Source organism: Dromiciops gliroides, chromosome 4 (genome assembly GCF_019393635.1).
Source record: "Dromiciops gliroides isolate mDroGli1 chromosome 4, mDroGli1.pri, whole genome shotgun sequence".
Classification (NCBI taxonomy): domain Eukaryota; kingdom Metazoa; phylum Chordata; class Mammalia; order Microbiotheria; family Microbiotheriidae; genus Dromiciops; species Dromiciops gliroides.
This window is the reverse complement of record NC_057864.1, coordinates 484,324,095-484,347,231: the sequence shown is the minus strand read 5'-3', so window position 1 is coordinate 484,347,231 and position 23,137 is coordinate 484,324,095. Positions and strand designations below refer to the sequence as shown.

General features: G+C 45.7%; 1 protein-coding gene across 3 annotated transcripts in view; it reads left to right on the top strand.

Annotated features, from left to right (window-relative positions):
- The window catches only part of DIS3L2 (DIS3 like 3'-5' exoribonuclease 2), a 334,795-nt gene that overhangs the window by 189,161 nt on the left and 122,497 nt on the right, over positions 1-23,137 (top strand). The window lies entirely within an intron of this gene.

Below are 23,137 nucleotides of genomic sequence, written 5' to 3'. Positions count from 1 at the left end.
AGGCTCACTTACTGTCCAGATTAAATAGATTACTCTACCCAGTTGGATGTGTTTTTTAATCCCTCCTCCAGTGCATTCCCCTCACCCCTCAATTTAACCCTAAAGATGTCATCATGGGGTAGCTAGGTGACACAGTGGACAAAGAATCCCACCTGGACTCAGGGGATCCCAGCCAAAACCCAGCCTCAGACACAAGACAGTCACCGTCTGCACGACCCCAGGTATGTCCCCCAACTCCAATTTTTCATGGTTCTCTAGGGTCTTGTATCTGAAAGTCAAATTTGCCATTCAGTTTAGGTCTTTTCATCATGAATACCTGAAAGTCCTCTTTTTCATTAAAATCCCATTTTTTTTCCTCTGAAAGATTATGATAAGTTTTGCTGGGTAGGTGATTCTTTTTTTTTTTTTTTTTTTTTTTTAAACCAAAGTTAATTTATTTTTCATGGGTAGGTGATTCTTGATTGTAATCCCAACTCCTTTGCCCTCTGGAATATCCTATTCCATGCTCTCCAGTCCTTTAATGTAGAAGGTGCCAGATCTTGTGCTATCCTGACTGGCACTGGTATTTCTTTTTGACAGCTTGCAATATTTTCTCCTTGACCTGAGAGCTCTGGAATTTGGCTATAATATTCCTAGGAGTTTTCTTTTTGGGATCTCTTTCTGGAGGTGATCAGTGGATTCTTTCAATTTCTATTTTAGCTTCTTCTTCTAGAATTTCAGGGCAATTTTCCCTGAGAATATCTTGGAAGATGATGTCTAAGCTCTTTCCTTGATCATGGTTTTCAGGTAGACCAATAATTTTCAAATGATCTCTCTTGGACCTATTTTCCAGGTCAGCAGTTTTTCCCAGAAGATATTTCACATCGCCCTCTATTTTTTTATTCATTTGGATTTACTTTATTGTGTCTTGATTTCTCATAAAGTCACTAGCTTCCATTTGTTCAATCCTAATACTTAGGCAATTATTTTCATCAGAGAGCTTTTGTACCTTCTTTTCCATTTGGCCAATTTGACTTTTCAAGCTGTTGAATTTTTTTCTCATGTCTTTACTGCATCACCCTCATTTCTCTTTCCATTTTTTCCTCTACCTCTCTAACTTTATCTTCACAGTCCTTTTTGAGGGTCTTTTTGGCCTGAGACCCATTTGTATTTTTCTTGGAAGCTTTAGATATAGGGGCCCTGATGCTGACATCTTCCTCTGAGGGTGCCCCTCGGTCTTCCTTGTTACTGAAGAAACTTTCTATGGTCCTCACCTTTCTCTGTCGGCTCATCTTGCCTTTCTTTTACTTGACTTTTAGCTCCTTAAAGTGGGGCACTGTTTCCAGGCTGCAGTTTCCCAAGCTTAAGACGTCCCAGGTGGTCTGATTTAAGGAGGAGCAGGTTCTTCCCTCGCCCGGCCTGTTTCCTGGTCCTAGATGACCCCAGACCAACTTGCTAATCAACCAGCTTTGTGTGTTGTGGTTGTTAGCTCTGATGAGCCTGTGTCCCACCCCCACCTGGGCCACTGCTACTCGAGCCTACCTCCTGGTTCTCAGCAGGGGTGTGAAATCCAAGTTCTGCCTGAGCACCAGCATAGACCCCTGTAATCTCCCCCCTGCCCAGGGCTCAAACCACTCACCAGACTGTGAGCTTAGTTCCAGATGACACTGGTGCTTCAGCTGATTCAGAGGCTCTGGGGGTCTCCTTCTCTGGTGAGGCCTTCCTGGGACTGCATCTGTGTCAGGGTGACTGTGGGTTTGGGCCCGACTCCTGTCTCAACACAGCAGCTCCCTCCTTCTGACCTTCCAAGCTGTTCTTGGTTAGAAGATGGTTTCAGTGCATTCTTCTGTGGGTTTTGCTCCTGAAGGCATTGTGCTATGGCATTATTCGGATGTTTTTTGGAGTGATTGTGTCATGAGTTCGACAGCTCACTGCCTTTTCTCTGCCATCTTGGCCCCTCCCCCAAGGCTTATCCAGGGTCTCTTGTTCTATCAGATGCCCAGATCAGCTTTTTGTCTTGATGTAGTTCACGAGGGTTGGTTCCTTCAGGACCTGAAGGATCAGTGGGCCCCTCAGTAGCCTCCACTCTTGCGGCCTGCAGCCCCTTTTTAGTCTGGGGGTGTCTATCTCCAGAGTGAGCTGTATTTATCACTCCAGGCCTGTCCTCACTGGGGCGATGACCCTGCTGGCATAGCCTCTGGAGGCTCCCGTGGCCGCTGTGCATCAGAGGACTTGAATCTTAGGCTAACAGTCACCCAGCTATGTAGCACATTCAGGGCCACAAAACACTTTTCTCACAACAGCTGTGGGAAAACAGGAACCCAAGGGATCCAACACTCATTGCAGAGAGGGAAACTGTAGGTCAGGTCGGTGCCCCAGCCAGTAAAGGACTATGCTGGGACTCTAGGCCCATCCTTTCCATGCTTTCTCAAAGTCAAGTGGGCACAAAGCAAGGCTCACCTAGACTTCCTGTGACTCACTGCCATTGCAGCCAAAGTCCATCGGCCTGTTGCTCTGATGATTTTTCTGGGTATAGATTGAGCAGCAGAACAAAAGGGGAACGTTCTGAGGGCACTTTTGCCAGGACTTGATATAAGCTTAGACTTTCATGGGGCTGGCTTCTCGATGTCTCACAGCTTTCAGCTGGACTGTTAGAGAACATTCTTATGGGCGTACTTACGTGGCTCAGAAGTGAATAGATGGGTGAGTTTTCTGAGCGTGCTTTTGGGCACACCTGGTCGTTAGTGGTAGTGAGAATAACCGTGTCCTGTGGGCCTAAAAGTGAACAGGGACAAATGTGACTCAACTGCCATGTCCTAGTCGATGCTTTCTTTGGATCAATATTTCTCAGGTGTCTGATTCAACTCCTGTCACTTACATCTGAATTTATAGATTCATTCATGTGCCAGGCACTGGGCTGTGCTAGGAATACAAAAAGTGAAAGGACAACCTTTGTCCTCAAGGATCTTATAATCTCATGGCAGCTCTGGTGGGGATGGGAGGGGATAAGGACCGGGGGTCAGGGAGCAACATGCAAACATATGTCTACAAAGCAAGCTCTAGATAGGATTAATAGGAAATAATTAACAGAATAAAGCCTTCTAGCAAAAGATGGGATTTTAGTTAGGATTTAAAGGAAGCCAGTGAGGCACATAGTTGGAGGGGAGGAAGGAGAGTCCTCCAGGCATGTGGAACATGCAGGCCGGTGTTATTGGATGGAAGAATAGATGATGGGGAGTAAGATGTAAGAAGGCTGTGTGTTGTTTGAAATATATTAGGGGTGCCTTCCCTGTTTTCTAAGCTATTGGGGGAACTTAGCTGGGGTTTCTTTTTTTTTTTAATTAATAAAGTATTTTATTTTTTTCCGTTACATGTAAAGATAGTTCTCAACTTTTGTTTATACAAGCTTTACAATTTCAGATTTTTCTCCCTCCCCCCTCTCCTAGACAGCAGGTAATCTGATATAGGTTATATATATATATACATACACACACACACATAATAACATTAATCCTATTTCTGCATTATTCATGTTATACAAGAAAGAATCAGAGCAATGATGAAAAACCTCAAAATAGAAAAAAACAGCAGTACCAAACCCAAAAGAAATAGTATCGTTCATTCAGCATCTATACTCCGCAGTTCTTTTTTTTTTTCTTGGATTTGGAGATCCTCTTCTAGAGAGAGAACACATTGCTCAGAATTAGAATTCCTACATACCTAGTTAGAGAGAAAGGGCGGGGGGGGGGGGGGGGGGGGGGGGGGGTCTGTGACTGCCTCCTCCTTCATCCCAGCCAAGAGGGCTCATGAGAGAGTGGAAGAGGGGGCTCTTACACACTGCCCAACGTTAATTGGCTAGCATCATTAAAATCTATTGGTTTACTGGACTTGAGGTCCTATTAAGATGGTTCCTATTAAAATGAGCAGTATTTGCTGAGGTCAGAGTCCAGAGGACAGACCCTCTAAGGGGAAAGACTTTCACACAGCTAGTAAGTATTAAGTGTCTGAGGCAAGATTTGAACTTGGGTCCTCCTGACTCCAGGGCAGGTGCTCCATCCACTGCACCACCTAGCTGCCCCAGGGAGTGACATATTTGGAACTGTGATTTAGGAAAATCCCTTTGGTGGCTGAAGGGAGGATGGATTGGAGAGAGATATGGACCAGACAGACCCTCTAGCAGCTAAGAACAGTCTAGGTGTGGGCTGATAAAGGTCTTTACCAAGTTGGGGATAGTGTCAGAGGAGACAAGGGGGTGAATTCAAGATATGTCAAAGAGGTGAAATCTACAGGGTTGACTCCATGGTAGATGTGAGAGGTGAGGAATTCAGGATGACTCCAAGGTTGGGAGCCTGAGTGATTGGGAAGATGGTGGGGCATTCTGTGACACAGGGAAGGTAGGAGGAGAGGAGATTTTAGGAGGAAAAGATAATAATGAGTGCTGTTCTGGATATTTTTTTTGGTGAGGCAATGGGGGTTAAGTGACTTGTCCAGGGTCACACAGCTAGTAAGTATTAAGTGTCTGAGGTCAGATTTGAACTTGGGTCCTCCTGACTCCAGGGCAGGTGCTCCATCCACTACACCACCTAGCTGCCCCTGTTCTGGATATTTTTGAGTTTAATATGTCTGCTGATCATCTAGTTCCAAATGTTGGAAAGGTAGTTGGAGATACTAAATTAGAGGTCAACAGAGAGGTTGGGGCAGGATCGATAGATTTGAAAATCCTCAACAGAGAGTCATTAAATCCATGGGAGCCTATGAGACCAGCAAGTGAAGTAGCACAGAGGGAGGAATACTTATGGTGAGAGGTTGTGATCTGATCTGGAGGAGGATCCAACGAGGAAGACAGAGAGAATGAGAAGAGAGAGAGAGAGAGGGAGGAGTATCCCAAAAACCTAGAGAAAGAAGAGAGTAATCAAGGAGGAGAGAGTGACCAACAATGTCCAAGGCTGCAGAGAGGTCAAGAAGAATGAGAAAAAGGCACTGGATTTTTTTTTTGGGGGGGGGGGGGTTATCCTTTCATTTATTTATTGTCATTTAAAAATATTTTTCCAATTACTTGTAAAAACAATTAACATTTTTTTTAAAAATTGAGTTCCAAATTCTCCCCCTTTTTCCCTCCTTTCCTCCTTTCACCCGTCCCTGAGACAGAAAGCAGTTTGATATAGATTATAAATGTGTAATCATGCAAAACATTATTTCCATATTAGTCATTTTGTGGAAGAAAACACAGGCCAAAAAAACCCCACCAACAAACCAAAAACTTGAGGAAAAAAAAGAAAGTGAAAAATAGTATGTTTTGGTTTGCATTCGGGTACCATCATTTCTCTCTCTGGAGGTGGATTGCATGTTTCATCATGATTCCTTTGGAACCATTGTCTTGAATCATTATCTAAATCAAAGTAGCTAAGTCTTTCACAGGTGATCATTATTATAGTATTGTTTTTACTGTGTACAGTGTTCTCCTGGTTTTCCTTACTTAACTTTGTATCAGTTCATTTAAGTCTTTTCACCTTTTTCTGAAAGCATCCTATTCTATCACAATCACATACCACAACTTGTTCATCCATTCCCCAATCAGTGGGCATCTCCTCAATTTCCAATTCTTTGCCACCAATAAAAGAGGTGCTATAAATATTTTGTACATATAGGTCCTTTGCCCTTTTGTGGGATCTCTTTGGGGATACAGACTGATTAGTGGTATTTCTGGGTCAAAGGGTATGCATAGTTTGCCCTTTGGACATAGTTCCAAATTGCTCTCCAGAATGGTTGGATCAGTTCACAACTCCACCAACAATTTTCCCACATCCCCTCCAACATTTATAATTTTTCTTTTCTGTTCATATTAGCCAATCTGATAGGTATGAGGTAGTACCTCCGAGTTGTTTTAATTTTTTAATTTGCATTTCTCTAATCAATAGTGATTTAGAGCATTTTCTCATGACTATAAATAGCTTTGATTTCTTTGTCTGAAAACTGCCTCAATATCCTTTGGCCATTTATTAATTGGGGATGACTTATTTTCTTATGAATTTGATTTGGTTCTCTATATATTTGAGAAATGAGGCCTTTCTCAGAGACACTTGCTGTAATTTTCTCCCCAGCTTTTTTTTTTTTCCCTCTAATCTGGGCTGCATTGGTTTTGTTTATGCAAACCCTTTTAAATGTAATATAATCAAAATCATCCATTTTATATCTCGTAATGCTTTCTATCTCTTGTTTGGTCCTAAATTCTTCCCTTCACCCTAAATCTGACAGATAAATTCCCATGCTTCCCTAATATTCTTATGGTATCATCTTTTATGTCTAAATCATCTGCCCATTTCCACCTTTTCTTGGTATATGGTGTGAAATTTTGGTCTGTACCTAGTTTTTGCCTTACTGTTTTCCAGTTTTTCCAGAACTTTTTGTGATATAGTGAGCTCTTGTCCCAAAAGTGTGCATCTTTGCATTACACACCAGACTACTATGGTCATTATCTACTCTGTATTATATACCTAATCTATTCTACTGAATACCACTCTATTTTTGAGTCAGTACCAGATTGTTTTGATGATTACTGCTTTATAATATAGTTTGAGATCTGATACTTCTTGGCCACCTTCCTTTCCATTTTTTTTTCATTAATTCCCTTGGTATTCTTTTTTAAAAATAGTATTTTGTGTTTTTTTCCAATTACATGTAAAAAAAGTTATCAATATTCATTTTGGTAAGATTTTGAGTTCCAAATTTTTCTCCTTGTTTCCCTTCCCGTTCTCCTCCTGAAGCCAGCAAGCAATCTGATATAGATTATACATTATGATCATGTTAAACATATTTCCGTATTAGTCATGTTGTGAGAGAAGAATCAGAACAAAAGAAAAAAACACAAGAAGAAAAAAAACAACAAAAGTGAAGATAGTATGTTTTAATCTGCATTCAGACACCATAGTTCTTTCTCTGGATGTGGAGAGCATTTTCCATCATGAGTCCTTTGGAATTGTCTTGGATCATTGTATTGCTGAGAAGAGCTAAGTCTATCACAGTTGATCATCATACAGTGTTGTTACTGTGTACAGTGTTCTCTTGGTTCTGCTCATTTCACTCAGCATCAGTTCATGCAAATCTTTCCAGGTCTTTCTGAAATCTGCCTGCTCATCATTTCTTACAGCACAATAGTATTCCATCACATTCATGTACCACAACTCGTTCAGCCATTCCCCAATTGATGGGCGTTCCTTCAATTTCCAGTTAAAACCCTCAAACCATTTTTTTAAAGAAACAAATTTATCTAGCTGGATTTTCACCATATTGTATTTGTGAAGTTTGGTGGAGGGGGTTAATCCCCTAAGGTAGGATGTCATGTGCATGCCTGTTAAATTTATTTTATTAGATTCTGACCAGTGTTCTAACCTGTCAAAATCTTTGGATCCTTGTTCTGTCATCCATTGCGTGGCTTTGGGTAATTCGCAAATTGGGCTCTGAACTCTCTGGGCTTTTTGGTACAGTCATGTGCTTAGCTCAGGGCACTTACTCAGTATTCCCTAAAAACATCTGAAGCCAGGAGAGAGAAGACAACACGATGGCTGCAGAAGTAGAATCCTCTGAGTATTTGAGCTTCTGGGGGTTTGGGGGAGAGACTGGGGCTGGCTGCTTGTCAGTGATTACCTCTGTGAGCCCGTCTTTAAGGAGAGAGAAGACAGAGGACCAAGATGCAGAACTGTGAGAATGGTTGTTTTGGGAGAGGATATCAGACGATCATTCGGCACTTATTAATTGTCTCCTGTGAGGGTCCTTAGGAATGTGACTCTAGAACTTAGAAAAGAGCTTCCTTCCCCCACACCCCAGGGGCTATCCCAGCCTCCACAGTTTTTTAATGATTTATTGGCAATAAAAATGCTATTGTGACCAGTCATCATCCACTTAGAACTACCCTTCTTGGTGGGCCTATTAATGCACAAGATTGTTTGATGAGCCTGAAATCAGAAGAAGAAAATGATAGAAGTGGAGCCAAGATGGCGGAGGAAAGACATTAAACCCACAGGGCTCCTGATACAATCACCCCCAAAATAGCAATAAAAGAACCCTTGGGGCAGAAAAACACACAAAAATATGGGCTGAGAGTTTTCTCCCCCTATAGATAGATTTCAGGGGGCCATGCTGGGCCATGATCAACACACCAGACACCCGCCTAAGGAATTTGCCCCAGTGCCTCTGAATCAGCTGCAGCACTGGTGTCTTCTGGAACTGAGCGCAGGGTCAGACTGAACGGCTGGCCCGGGCGGGCGGGGGGGGGGGGGGCGATAAATGCAGGGGTACCAGTGGATTGGGGGGAAGAATTCGATTGTCCCACCCCAGTGGGGAACCAGGAAGAAATCCTGAGTGGCGGGAGGCCCAGGTGGGGGAGGGGAGGAGAGGAGCAGTCTCATCAAAGCTAAAAACCACACCACAGATAGCTTTGCTGGTTTGTTGTTTAGTAAGTAGGCCTGAGGTTATCTCCGGACTAGAGAACAGGCCAGGCAAGATTATAACCTGCCCCCCCCCCCCAACCAAAACACCTGGGACCCTCTGAAGCTGGGAACAGGAGTGGAGCCAAGAAGCACCCCCCCCACCCCAATGGAGAGTTTAAAATCATAAAAGCAAGGCCAGGCAGGCTGAGAAGAAGCCCAGGCATCCCCTAGGCCATGCTGTAGCTCGAACAGTGTGTCCTGGAAGCAGTGCCACACTTTAAGAAGGAGTTAAAAGCCAAGAAATAGTAAGCCAGGATGAGTAGGCAGAGAAAGCAGAAGACCATCGAAAACTTCTTTGGGGGTAAGGTAGACCACAATACAACCTCAGAAGAAGAAGATAATAACAGGGTCAAAGGTCCAACATCCAAAGCTTCCAAGAAAAATATGAACTGGTCTCAAGCCATGGAAGCTCTCAAAAGGGACTTTGAAGGGAAAGAAGGAGAAACAGAAAGATGATGTAGAGAAAGGGGGGAAAGAATGGAGAGAGAAATGAGAGCGATGCAGGAGAATCACGAGAAAAAAGTCAACAGTTTGAAAAGCCGAATGGAAAAGGAGATTAAAAAACTGTTTGATGAAAATAACTGCCTAAGAATTAGAATTGAACAAATGGAAGCTAGTGACCTTATGAGAAACCAAGACACAGTAAAGCAAATCCAATTGAATGAAAAAATAGAGGGCAATGTGAAATATTTCCTTGGAAAAACAGCTGACCTAGGAAATAAATCTAGGAGAGATAATTTGAAAATCATTGGACTACCTGAAAACCATGACCAAAAAAAAAGCTTAGACACCATCCTCCAAGAGATTGTGAGAGAAAATTGCCCTGATATTCTAGAAGCAGAAGCTAAAATAGAAATTGAAAGAATCCACCGATCACCTCCTGAAAGAGATCCCAAAAGGAAAACCTCCAGGAATATTATAGCCAAATTCCAGAATTCCCGGGTCAAGGAGAAATTATTGCAAGCAGCTAGAAAAAAGGAATTCAAATACTGTGGAGCTCCAATAAGGTTAAAGCAAGATCTAGCAGCTTCTACATTAAAGGACCAAAGGGCATGGAATATGATATTCCAGAAGGCAAAGGAACTGGGACTACAGCCAAAAATCATGTACCCAGCAAAACTTAGCATAATCTTTCAGAGGAAAAAATGGGATTTCAATGAGAAAGAGGTCTTTCAGGCATTTGTGATGAAAAGACCTGAACCGAATAGAAAATTTGACTTTCAAATACAAGACCCTGGAGAAGCATAAAAAGGTAAACAGGAAAAAGACTTCATGAGGAATATTAAAAGATCAAACTGTTTACATTCCTACACAGGAATACTTCAAACTCATAAGAGCTATCTCAGTAAGGAATTCACAGAAGACACAGGTCTGAACTGAATATGAAGGGATGATATCTGTAAAGCATTTATGTTTTCTTCTTTGTGGGGCAGACGGGGTGGGGTCTTTTATTTCTGTGGCCAGATCTGGGCTTGGGGCCTCCTGGGTCCAGGGCTGGTGCTTTGTCCACTGTGCCACATAACCTACCCATGATGACATCTTTAAAATAGGGTTGAGGTGTAGGAGGAATGTACTGGGGGAGGGAGAAGGGGAGAGATGGTCTGGGGAGGGGCAATTCACATGAAGGAAACAAGAAAAAAGTTTATGGAGGGAGCAGAAGAGGGGAAAGGAGTTGGGGAGTGAGTGAATCTTAATATCATCAGAATTAGCTCAAAGAAGGATTAACATACATACTCAAGTAGGTATAGTAATATATTTTTGTCCTGAGGGAGGGGAGGGAGATAAGGGCGGGGAGAGAAGGGAAGGAGGTGTAGGGACCAATTTTTAATTGGGGAGTATTAGCTAAGCGGCTTGCTGCAATATTGGGGCAAGGAAGGAAGGAGACAGACAGCCTCTCTCAAAACAGAGCAGGATTTATTTAACAAGAACAAACTTAAAAGAACACAAACAGGATCAGTAGGATTAAGGGAAAGGAAATAAAATGGGGAAAGGGAAAGTATACAACCTGAACAACACCACTGCCCAGGAATCAGCTGAGAACACACAGCAGCGTCCTGTTGACTTCCAGCTTCAAGCTAGAATGACGAAAAAAACCTTCCTTCTTCCCAGCAGATCCCAGGCTGACCACCCACAGCCCCCCAGCCAATTGGCTGGCTGCTCTGACAGTCACATGACTGCCCTCACTGGGCTTCCAATCATTATAATTTTGCCAGGCCCATGTAGGCATCAGCAAGTGCCTGTGTCCTGCCTGTCCAGTTCACACCCACATCCAGACTGCTGACTTGGCGTTTGATTCCCTTGCTTCCCACTTTATCTTACTTCCCTGGCAACAAGACTTGAGATGGTAACCAAGTGGATGCTCCTGCCTTGGTCAATGCCCTCCTTGGTCCTTGTGAAATCTGTGTCCACGTGCTCCTGTCAGCACATGATGTGCCCTGTTTATGTGTCCTCCCTGGGTCACAGAAGTACAGCAAGTTGCATTCTGTGCCCTACAGGAAAAATGGGAAATTGAGTAGTAATAGTGACCAATTGAGGAACTATTGCAGACAGTTGGCTTACATGGGTTGAGAGTCATCATTGAATGACATAATACATTATGTTTCCAATACAAATTGAGTACTTCAGAGTCAGGGGAAGAACCTCTGATGTATCTAAAGTAAATTTGGGCAAAAAAGGTTTCATGTCTGGGCAGTTTTGCTCATTTCATGTTCTCTTTATTCTCTAATACCTTCATGCTCTGTGTGCCTTGGGCATGCCTAGAGTGATTTCTCATTCTGATTTTGAAATGATCTCTCCTAAGGAGGTCTCTTTATGTCATGGGGCATTTTTGGACTCCAGGGAAGTTCAGGTGGTCCACTTGTTTGAGCTCATGAAATTGTGTTTTGTCTTGAGAAATTGGCCCATGTATGGCATCTCCACTCTGGGACATGTACAAAGGAACACTTTTATTTGTTCTTGTTGTGTGGTAACTAACTTTTTTTTAAAAAATATTTTATTTTTTAATTGCAAAAATCTTCCTTCTCCATCTCCTACCTTCCACCCCAATTGAGAGCATAAGAAAGCAAAACCTCTATTACAGACGTGTATAATCAAACAAAACAGATGCCCTCATTAGCAATCTCCACAAAAAACATATGACTCATTCTGCCCTCTCTATCGGGAGGTAGGCGGCAGGCTTCATCACGAGGCCTCTTGATCCATGACTGGTCATGACACGGATCAGTGTTCCTAATTCTTTCAAAGGTTTTTGTCTTTGCTGTATTGTTGTCACTGTGTAAATTGTTCTCCTGGTTCTGTTCACTTCACTTTGCATCAGTTCATATAAGTCTTCCCAATCCCCTTCATCATTTCTTACAGCACAATAGTATTCCATCGGCTTCATATACTGTAACTTGTTCAGCCATTCCCCAGTTGATGCCCACCACTGCTCCAATTTCAGTTCTTTGCCACTGAAAAAAAGATCTATAATATTTTTGCACATATTCAGTTTGTTTAGCTTAGGGCTAATCCCTTCTTTAATGCACTCCCTTCCAATTTCCCCTTCTCCCCATTTCCCCTTCTCCCCTTTCCCCTTTCCCTCCTACTTCCCTGTTGAATTAATATATTTCTGTACCCAACTGTATGTGTTTGTTTATGTATTCTTCCCTTTTTATAATGCTTCAGATGAGAGTGAGATCCAAGTGTCAATCATTCTCCATCCCTTCCACCTTGTACGTATGGATGTCCGTCTATACATCCTGATGATATGAGTTAATTTTCTCTCCACTCTAAACCACTTCTGGAAGATCTCCAAAGAGAAGGCACTTGTGACTTCTCTAGGTGGCCTATTCCATCTTGGGAGAGCTCCTGATATTGAGCATAAATTGACTTCTTTGCAACTTAAATCTCTCCTGGATCTCTAGGGTCAAACAGTTAAGTCTAATCGATTCTTTACATGATAGACCTTTGTACAAGAAGCCTTCCCCAACCCCTGTTCATTGCTGGCCCTTTCCTCTAGTGATCATTTCCTGTTTATCCTTCACGTAGTTTGCTTTTCTTACACTTGTTGGCGTGCTGCCTCTCCCATTCAATTGTAAGCTTCTTCAGGGAAGGGGCTGCCTTTGGCCTCTTTGCGTATCCCCAGCACTTAGCACCATGCCTGGCATCTTGGAGGTGCTTGAAAAGTGCTCATGGACTGACTGACAAACTGTCCCAGAGTGTGTCAGAATAGGTTCCCTCACCTGACATCCCTGAGAGCCCTGATCCTTCTGAGCATAAAGAGCTTCTGCCCTTGTCCTGCATCTTCTTCTCTCTCCCCATTTTCCAGCTGCCCTATTCATGGAGTGGCTCGTGCAGCACTTTGCTAGGACTGCCAGCATTTGTTTTTTCTTCTGGGGTATCTATCTTTGCCAGTGCAGTTTGCCTGCCCTCAGAGAAGCTGATGCAACACTGAGCAGCCCGGCCTAGTGCCAAGAACCTCCCCAGGGGCTTTGGGCATGTCTGGTTCCCTCTTTGGACCTTGCTTCCTCCCTCAGAAGGTGAAGGTGCTGAACTGGGTGACCTTCGTCCCTTTCCACTCCTGATCCCGACAATCTTCCCGTGACTTCCACCTCTCACTTGTTCGCTCTTCGCCTCCTGGCAGCTTTTCTTCTACTTTCAGCCTTCTCTTCTGCCTTCTGACTTTTTCACCCTGCAGAGGAGGCAGTTTCCCGTGACAAGGTACCTGGTGGTCTCCAGGCCCCACTTTCTGCCCTTTATGTGACCCAGTGACCTGGGCTTTCCCACGTCCTTGTAAGGTAGCTGGCCTCACACCCCCTTCTGCTAATGAGGATGACCATTGCTCAAGGAATTCGGATGGGAAAAAAAAGAAATTTACTGCCTGGGTTGTCTTCCTCCTCCACACTGTTCATATAAACGTCAAGTTACATTCCAGATCCCCCGAGTGAACGTGACAAAGATTGCTGTGTTGGCTGTTTAAGTGAGTGTTTGCAGATCGATGGGGTCAGGGTTCTTCCCAGGTATGTGCAGCTTGTTGTGAGCTCCCTTTCTCCCCTTCTCTTCACCTCCGGTCACTCGGGTGCCTCTGGCCGCTCTCTCCTCCATCACCCCATCTCACATGATGGTGTGCTCTCTTCCTTACAAAGGCACGTGATCTCATTCCATTGGCTCCTCCAACAGGTTGCCCCCCTCTCATCCTCACTCTGTCACTTACCTTCAATCACTCCTTCCCTATTGCCGACAAGTGTGCCAAGCATGCCCAACGCCCCAAAAGGCCAGAGAGCCGAATAGCCTGTGCTTTCTCTCTCCTCTGACTCTCTCTTTAACCATTTACAGTCTGGCTCTTCTGCCTCATTCCACAAAGTTGCCTTTTCTCAATCCTCAGTCTCCTTGGCCTCTCTGCAACCTTTGACACCGTTGGTCACTTTTTTCCTCTAGGTTTGCAGGCCATCCCCTCGATTTCCTGGGTCTCCTCCCACCTCTTTGGCTGCTCCTTCTCTGTCTCCTTTGCAGGATCCTCCTCCAGATCATCCCCTTTAACCGGGGGTATCCCTCGCGGTTCTCTCCTGGGCTCCTCTCTTCTCCCTCGAGACTATTTCACTTGGAGATCTCCCCAGCTTCTGTGGATCTAATGACATTCTCCATAAGCCTTCCCTGCCCCAGTGTGTCAATGACCCCCGTCCTGCATCTCCAGCTGCCTTTCAGATATCCCGGATGTCCAGGGGCCACCTTAAACTCCACATGTCCCAAGCACAAGTCGTTATCTTTGCCCCGCCCCCTCCCATTACTGTTGTGGGCAACACCCTCCTCCCAGTCTCCCAGACTCACCATCTAGGAGCCATCCTGGCCTCTAGACTCTCATTCCCATATTCAGTCTGTGGCCAGTGCCCACTGATTTCACCGTTGCAGCATCTCTCGAATATGCCCCCATCTCTCCTCTGACACTGCTACCACCCTAGTTCAGGTCCTCCCCTCCAACTTGGACTATCGCAGTAGTCTGTGGGTGGGCCTGCCTGCCCTGTATCTCTCCCCACTCCAGGCCATCCCCCGTTTAGCCACTAAAGGTCATTTTCCTCATGCACACCTCTGATCTACCTCCCCTCCCCCAGCCTCCCAGCAAACTCCAGTGGCCCCCTATGGCCTCCGGGACCAAATACAAAATGCTGTGCCTGGCATTCAGAGCCCTTCATGAGTAGCCCCCTCCGAGATCTCCAGGCTTCTCACACCTTCCTCCCCAACACGTGCTCTTAGACCCAGTGACACTGGCTCCTGCTTGTGCTCCACCAAGGCCCTCCATCTTGGCGTCCTCTCTGGCTGCCTCCCACACCTAGAATTCTCTTCCACCCCGTCTCAGCCTCATGGCTTCCCTGGCTTCCTTTGTTTGTTGTTGTTTGTCCTTGGTTCTCGAAGAGGACCATGACGTCAGGAGCTGATGCCATGATTTACAGTGAAGTGGATTTAAGTGAGGGAGGTCTGGACAAAGTCAACCAACCTCACTCTGTCCTCCAGAGCCATCGGGGTCCAGTGGCAAGATATACATCAGGATGACGAGAGATGGCCCTGGATGTTTGAGGCAGTCGAGGTTAAGTGACTTGTCCAGGGTCACACAGCTCGTAAATGTCAAGTGTCTGAGGCTGGATTTGAACTCAGGTCCTCCTGATTTCAGGGCCAGTGCTCTTTCTACTGCATCACCTAGCTACCCTCCCTGGCTTCCTTTAAGTTCCAACTAAAATCCCATCTTCTACAGAAAGCCCTTCCCAGTCCCTTAAATCTAGAATCTTTTTTCCTCGTGTTAAATATTTTATACTTGTATAAATTTGTTTGTCTCCCCCAATAGATTGCAGGCTCCTTGAGGGCAGGGATTGTTTTTGCTCTCTTTTTTGTATCCCCACTACTTAGCAGTGTCTGGCGCATAGTAGGATCTTACTAAATGTTTATCGATTGATTGGTGAGCTCACACGTGAGAGAGTTTGACAACCCAAGTTGTTACTTGACCCTTTGCTAGATGACAGGTGGCAGTCGCTTTTCATGGGGAGGAAGAGTTCACATGCTCAGTTCTTGAATGACTTGACGTACACTCGGCCTAATGTTACTGTCTGACCATTTTAAGTGTATGAAATAGACTCAAACTAAGACCACGTCATTTCTAAGGAGAGCTGCCATTGCGTGGTGGATCTGTGATGGACTTCTGCAGGCAATTACATAACCAAATACCACACAGAGTTGGACAGCACGAAAGTTTGGGTTGTCCCCCTTACCTAGCAACCTGATCCGTGTTTCCATTAAAGCCAGAGAGAATTTGCTGACTCTAGCTCAAAGTTGGAGTTTATTGTGTAGCCACAAGGTGCTTTGAGCCCAATTGTTTTTCAGCTACAGAATGCGTCTCCAGAATTCCATGTGACCAAACTTGGATTCCAGTGCCTGCAGCCCAAGCTTGGTGCTCTGCCCCCAGGGAGAGCACACTCAGCTGACGGAGCTCTAGGCTTCCAGCAGACACAACCCCCCACCCCCAGCTCTGTGGGACCTTTGGGCTTCTGTAACAGCCTCGATGAGAGCAAACGGCCCTGGTCAGGGAGCGAGTGGGGACAAGCCTGCGATCCCAGCCGAGCAAGGCACTTCATTCATTCCACAAGCTTTATCAAGCATGCTAGGGCACTGAGGAGCTCAAATGAAAGAGAACCAGTTGTCCTTGCTCTTGGGGAGCTGATGTCAGTGTGGTGGAGAAGAGAGCTCTACACAGTAAGCTTGGCTCGGTGCAAACAAGAGGAGATGCCAGGGTTTGCTTCCTGCGTACGATGCTATGTGGCCCCGACCACATCCCTTCCCTTCGGAGCCTGCCTCAGCTGACGGTTATGAGGATCAAATGAGATAGTAGACGTGTGGCCCACTGCAAATGTTTTTGTGCTGTACACATCTCCGTTATTGTTCAGTGCCATTCAGCAGAAATTTGGGAAATGATGTGAGTGTGCTTGTGTGTGCCTTGGAAGAGAAACAGAATCAGAGAGGTGGTGTCACTTTGCTTGTGTCACACAGCTTCGCTACCCAACATGTCTTAATCGTCCATGTGTTATCCCTTACCCATACAGACCTCACCCGGGTCCTTTGTGCTTCCTGTTCCCTGACTGACTCACTGTGATTCTTGTTCTAAACCTTCTCTTCTAGCCCCCAAACCACCCCTCTCTCCTCGCTTTCTGGAGGCTATGATCTCACTCTTCCCAGTGTCTCCAGCTAAATCCCCTTGTTCCTTTCTGCCGAGGACATTTCTGCTGCTCCAGCCCTGTGCCCAGGTCATGCCTTTTGAACCTCCCTCCCCACAGTGGTTTTCCTTCTCTCCCACCTTCTGCCTTTTGAAAATGTCCCTCCCTTTCATTCCTCCTGTTGTGAGCACTCTGCCCCATAGCACACACATAGGAAATGGCTCTGTAGCTTCCTTGAGGGCCGGGGCTGTTTGGCTTTTGTCTTTGTATTTCCAGTGTCTCCATAGGGCCGGTGTCAATCGTGCAGAATTCTAGTTATGGGAGGAGCCCGATTTCCCAATGGAAAATGGTACAGCAGAGAGCTGGCCCGCTGGTCACATGGCGCCCTCTGATAACGGGAACATTTCATCCATCTTTGTTCCCCCCGCCCGGAGATGTGAGGTTCTGGGATCCTGCTGGACTTAGAGTTCAGAGAAAATAGACGTTAGCATGGAATGGGGGGACAGTCTGGCACGGCTTCAATTCAGCAAGCGTTTATGAAGTGCAAGGCACTGGGGATTAACTTACCAAAAAATCCTCTGAGGGACTGTATTCTGTTAAACCTGGGCTGAATTTCAGGCCTGGGCAATGGCATCCATCCATAGACGTGAACACAGTCCTGAATGTGCCATTGGAAGGGGGAGGGCTTCTACTGAAGCAGCTCACGGTGCTGGGGAGCGTCAGAGTACCCTGAAGACTAGGCAGAATGCACAGGATTATGGTAGAGTCGTGCTCCTTTTGCTCTTGTTCCCCTCCTACATACTAAGCCCCCTGGGAAGGGGAGGGAACAGTGCCTGCTTTGTGCCACGCCCTGTGCTCAATGCATGACCAATAGGGTCTCGTTTGACCAAGGAGATGGAGGCCCAGGCCTGAATCTTTACTTTTAGATCTCCTGCATATCTCTGAGACCACAAGTGCTTTATTAAATGCTTATTTTATTGTATTGTTATTTTATGAAACCCCTTCATTTTTTAAATTAATTAATTTTTTTCAATGATGGAAGATAGCCTTCTCTCCCCCTCCCCTATTAAGAAAGAAAGAAGGACAAAACCCTTGTTTCAGACGTGTATATAATCAAGCAAAACAAATTCCCCCAATGGTAAGGTCAAAAAAAGTCTCCATTTATACCTTGATTTCAACACCTTCGTCAAAAGATGGTTCGTATGTTTCATCATGTTGTTTTTTGTTCAGTTGTTTCAGTCATGTCTGACTCTTGGTGATCCCATTTGGGGTTTTCTTGGTCAAGATACTAGAGTGCTTTGCCATTTCCTTCTCCAGCTCATTTTACAGATGAGGAACTGAGGCAAACAGGGTGAAGTGACTTGCCCAAGATCACACAGCCAGCAAATATCTGAGGTTGGGTTTGAACTCGGGAAGAGGAGTCTTACTGATTCCAAGCCTGGGGCTCCAGGCACCATATCATCTTGAGTCCTCTGAAATCATGCTTAGCCATTGCATTCATTGATCAATGTTCTAAAATCTTTTCAAAGGAATGTCTTTTACAATAATGTTTTTGTTTGAATTGTTCCCTTGGTTCTGCTCACTTCACTCTGCATTAGTTCATACAACTTTCCCCAGCTTTCTCTTAAACTGTCTCTTCCATCATTGCTGATAGCACAGTAGTATTCCATCTCATTCATGTGCCTTAACCTATTCAGCCGCTCCCCAATTGATCCTCCCATGCCCAGAGTACAGTTCTTTGGCGCTGAAAAACGAATGAACACCCATCTTTGTCTCTGTCTCTGTCTCTCTCCTCCACATACACACATTATATATATTATAGATAGGTTTTCTTTTCCTCCTCCTCTTATATCTTTGGGTAACCCCTTCTCCCAATTTTTTTTGTTTGTTTGTTTTGTGAGGCAATTGGGGTTAAGTGACTTGCCCAGGGTCACACAGCCAGTAAGTGTTAAGTGTCTGAGGTCGGATTTGAACTCAGGTATTCCTGACTCCAAGGCCGGTGCTCTATCTACTGCGCCACCTAGCTGCCCCTCTCCAAATTTTTTGTTTTTTGTTTTTTGGTTTTTTTGCAGGCAATGGGGGTTAAGTGACTTGCCCAGGGTCACACAGCTAGTAAGTGTTAAGCATCTGAGGTCACATTTGAACTCAGGTCCTCCTGAATTCAGGGCCGGTGCTTCAACCACTGCGCCATCTAGCTGCCCCTCTCCAAATTTTTAAAAAAGGAAAATCCACATTTTAAAAGTTATATTTTAACATAATTTTTTATTATGTTTTGCTTTTATATCACCAGCATCTGAATAACTAATGATAATATATTTATTAAGCTTTTACTGTGGGAATACCCACCCGAGACCTGCCTTTCATAACAAAGAACAATAAAGAAAAAGAAAAAGCAGTTCAACAAAACTAGCCAACATATCCAAAAATGATGACCTTATCTTCAGTATTCCACACCCATAGCCCCTCACTTGTGCTGCCTTTTATCTCTTCTTTGGCACCACATTTGGTCATCATAACTTTCCAGCATTGAGCTTCAATTGCTTTCAAATCCCCTCAGTTTATAGAAAATTAGTTCTGCTGCAGAATTGAATGAAGAAAGTAATGAATTCATTTTTGAAAAGTCAGGGCAGAAGAGTTTGGACTTAATTGAGAAGGCAATCGAGGGGTTCTTGGTGGATTTTCTGAGCAGGGCAATGGCAATGGGAGGGATGGGAGGCTGATTTCAGGAAGGTAGCTCTGGCAAGAATGAGGGACAGGAGACTAGGAGGAAAGGGATTAGAGAGGACTCTCTGAGACCTGTGGGCATCAAGACTTTGTGGGGGTAAGAAAAGCCTTCATTTGTCATTTATAATAAAACAAAAGATGATAAAATCAGTTTTAATAAAATGTTTTTATGGAAAGCAGGCTTATTATTATTTTCTTAACATTTAAATTTACATTATAAAATCAAAATATAAAAAGTAATCCATTAATGCTATTTTGTGTTTAGAATATAAAGACTTGTAAAGTTAAAAGTGAAAACCAATCTCAGAAACTGAAGAAATATATAAAATCAAAGAAAAGGGGAATTTTAAAACCTGAAATAAATATTTTTGAAGAATTGATGTGCTTTCCTCTTATTACTTGAGAAAAATAGTCTCCCCTTATTTATACAACCTGGCAGGTCCCTGTGCATTGGGAAGTGGGGCAGGGCAGAGCCTGGGTGGCACCCCAGCTCCAAATGCCATCTTAAGACACAGCACTGCCAAGTTGTGCCATGTTCTGCCCGTGAGAAGTTGTTGGTCACACCTTGTCTGGCCTCTTGGGTTCAGCTCTGGCTGCTGAGACGCTCTGAAGAGGATCTTAGTGGGGCGGGGGGGGGGGGGGATTAGGGCTCTCTAAGGACCTGCCCCATGAAGAAAAGTCGGAAGATCTGGGAACATTGAACCTGCAAGGAGGGGGGAGAGCGTTAGCACTATCTGTCTTCCAGTGTTGGAAGAGCTGTGATGCAGACAGAGAGAGAAGATCAAAGGAAAACATTGTGGTGCAACCTCAGAAAACCTTTGTTTCAGCTAGAACGGCCGATGTGGAGCCAGCAGGGTCCCTGGGAAAGGGATGCGCTCCTCCCCCTCCCTGGCTGGAAGAAGGAGGGAGAGATGGGCCCTGGGGACATGTCCAGAGGAAGAATGGAAGGTGAGACCAGAGGGTTTTTAGACCTCCTCCCACTAGACTAGGCTGTGGCAATCATGCTGTGATGATGACGATGATGTCAAGAGAACGTGAGGAAGGCCTGCAGTGCATGCTGGGGCTGGAGGAGAGGAGCAGGAGCCATGCGAGATGGGCTGGTCTGGGAACACCCAAGTCAGTGAGATCATGAAACGTTTGGGAAACGATGTTGGTGCCTGGCCACCTTCCCTGGCAGGGTGTTACCCACAGTGCTGCTGGTTTGCAGCCAGGGTGGGCTCTGTGCTAGTGGCCTTGACCCTGGCAGTGCCCCTCCCTCCTCTCTGGGCTTTGGACAAACTGCCCATCCACAACCAGCGAGCGCACCCCCCTCCCCCCTCCCCTTGTCCCTCACATGCCAGCTGACCTTACAGAAGACCAAGGGAGTTTTCTGCTGTGGAAACAACATTTTTGCAAACACCAAGTTGCAGAGAGCTCTTGCTTGGCTGGTGGTAGAGATCTCCCTCACACACGCTAACTCTTCAGCGTCACTACCGCCAGGAGCTGCCAGTTCACATTATGTAAATATATGGAATAAAATATTTACTTAGGGCTTCCATAAAAAGTGCCAAAGTGGGGGGAGCGCTGACCACTGGGGAAGGGCCTCAGTGAAATGGAAGGCTCTCCCATTTGTTTAGATTGGCCCTCTGCGTGTTTTCCCTACTGTAATGAGATCTTTGTCGGTTTGTCAATTTTGACTGAGGACAGAAAGTTCATGTGTAGTAAGTGAAGTGCACAGTGACTGTTCGGCTAGGGTGGATATGATGTCATGACCCCCTTCCCTCTCCTTTAGTCAATATTGATCTCTTAGGTCAATAAATTAAAATAGTGACTTCAGAGGAAGCCATTCTTTTTTATCTTCTCAGTGCCGGCTTTAGTTACTTTGTAATATCAAAGTGGAGGCTGAACTTCCTGAGACTGCCTTTGTTGGTTGCTAGGCCTGGTGACAGCACGAGGTGGCTGTGCCTGCTGCCGTTGATGCCCAGATCAGTGGAGGCAGGCCTTCTTCACCACTGGACGAGCTGCCCCCGCTCCAGAAAGGAGTGGCCCCAGGCAGGAATTCTGCTGGGACAGCATACTGCCTTCGTCTTCTGGGCTCTTTGTAGCCTCAGCAAGACGTGAGGGAAATGAATGTGGTTTCAGGCTTAGACTTTGGGGTAAAGAGGATGAAATCCATATTGGAATCCTTGGCCTATCAGGCTCTTGGGTCATTCACTTAGAAGGTAGCATATTTTGTTCCTCTTGTTTATGGAATTGGTGTAATAATGGCCACTGTGGGGAGAGGCTGAGGAGAGCAAGCAGATATCACAACAGAATCCATCATGGTGTAGCTAGATGGAGAGCAGGATCCTCTGCCGTGTACGTGGCGGTGACCCTGAATATTGAAGGCTGCACATGGTAAAGTAGAAGATGTGGCAGGCCTTGGAGGGCACTGTGGGCTGCTCCTGGACTCTGTCACTCGAGACCCAGCTCGGCCTAGCCACAGGATGGCAGGTGAGAAAGATTCCTCATAGGCTGGCTGGAGGACGGATGGATTTTCCAGCAGCAGCAGATGCCTTGCTCCCATCTCAGGCCCCACTTAGCATGTGCTGAATCTTCCTTCCTTCCTTCCTTCCTTCCTTCCTTCCTTCCTTCCTTCCTTCCTTCCTTCCTTCCTTCCTTCCTTCCTTCCTTCCTTCCTTCCTTCCTTCCTTCCTTCCTTCCTTCCTTCCTTCCTTCCTTCCTTCCTTCCTTCCTTCCTTCCTTCCTCCCTCCCTCCCTCCCTCCCTCCCTCCCTCCCTCCCTCCCTCCCTCCCTCCCTCCCTCCCTTCCCTCCCTTCCCTTCCCTCCCTTCCCTTCCCTCCCTTCCCTTCCCTCCCTTCCCTTCCTTCCCTTCCTTCCCTTTCTTTCTTCAGTGGAGACTGACTCTACCAGACATGAAGAAGCATGTGAAGACTGACTACCACATTCTTCTCAGACCGCTGAGAGCCCTTTAATAACCTGCTCTTTGGATGTATCCAAGTAGTATTTATTGAAGGCCCCCACTGACACATGACTACCAGGGTTACAGACAGACATCTGGACAGGCTCTCATTTAGTAAGCTGCTCTTGGGGAAGATAGCCAGGATGGGATGAGTACCCCAGGAAAAGGACAGAGAAAGGACCACAAGAGTTCAGAGGACAGGCAGCTTGTCCCAGGATGGCAGCCGGGAATGAAGGCCTCATGACAAACAGCGTCAGAGCCGTGGCCTCGAACTGCCAACCCTAGTAGTAGTTCCGTGCTAATGGCCCCTAAGAATACCTCTGGAGTGAGGCGATCAGAGGGTGCTTGAGGTCGATGAGTCTGGAGGTTGGAGAGTGGAGAGGCAGACGGAACCAGCTGGGAGGCCGTCATCGTAGTCTGGGGGGAGAAGCCACAGGAACCTGATGGGAAAAGGAGCCTTCCACCATGGAAATGGCCAGTGGGGTGCATGCAAGAGACTCGGCAAAGCCAGGACTTCTGCATCCTGGCGACTCCGTGGGTAACTACTAGCAGTCCGAGAGTTTGTGCATTACTAGATGGGAGCCACACACCCTCGTCTGAGTGGTAGAAACAGGTCTGGTCGTGTTAAGTGTGACAAAGAAATCCTTTGGAAATGAAAAAGGGTTTTGCGAAAATGTTTGATCTTCCTCTGAGAAATGGGCCCATGATCCTCTGCTGTGGCTTGTCACCAAGCCCGGTCCCTCAGCCCTTTTCCTTCCAAGGAGGGGCCCTGCCTGCAGGGACCCTCAAATGCCTGGGCCTTCAGAGGAGCTCAATGGGAAGGCTCTGTGCCT